Consider the following 690-nt stretch of genomic DNA (forward strand, 5'->3'; position numbering starts at 1 on the left):
TATATATGTTAGATATACACATCTTAATTATATAATATATATCACTGTGAATGTGATAAGAGATAACATTATGGTATTTTTCTGTATCTTCACATTTTTCTCACTTATGGAAAGAATTGCATAAGAATTGAGACAGAAAGGTGGATTCCTATTAACTCTTTGCCTAGGGAAGAAGAATTTCTGAGCATGACCTATCTGCCAGTTAAAATCAATTAACTACCAAGAGAGCCATAAACTGGCCCAGGGCTGGAATCTACTGGAAAACTTCTTGGAAAATTGGAACAAAGAAAAGATTCTGATTTCTTTCAGTAGAAGGGAAAAAATTCTTTAAATTGGATCATATTATTTTTCATATCCTGGACATTAAAGACTGATCAGAACAGTAAGTACCTCCAACAAATTTTAACCCAACTAATGTGACTTGAAGATTAGAGACCTCTGCCATTCTCTTACCTGACAGGTAGCAAGGATCAGCAAGGTTTGTGAGGTAGTACCTACTGGAAATCTCCCAAGGACTACAGAGCTCTCGGCCTCCATTATCTCTATTTTTAGGAAATAATAGTCTGTAGAGATAGAACTGGTATGATGACTTTGACATGTCTATAACACACAGACACACACATATATATATGCACATATGTGTTTGTGTGTATATATATTCTAACTTCTCACGTTGGGTTTTAATTTTGT

This window comes from Galeopterus variegatus, unplaced genomic scaffold (genome assembly GCF_000696425.1).
Source record: "Galeopterus variegatus unplaced genomic scaffold, G_variegatus-3.0.2 Scaffold1057, whole genome shotgun sequence".
NCBI classification, from domain to species: Eukaryota; Metazoa; Chordata; class Mammalia; order Dermoptera; family Cynocephalidae; genus Galeopterus; species Galeopterus variegatus.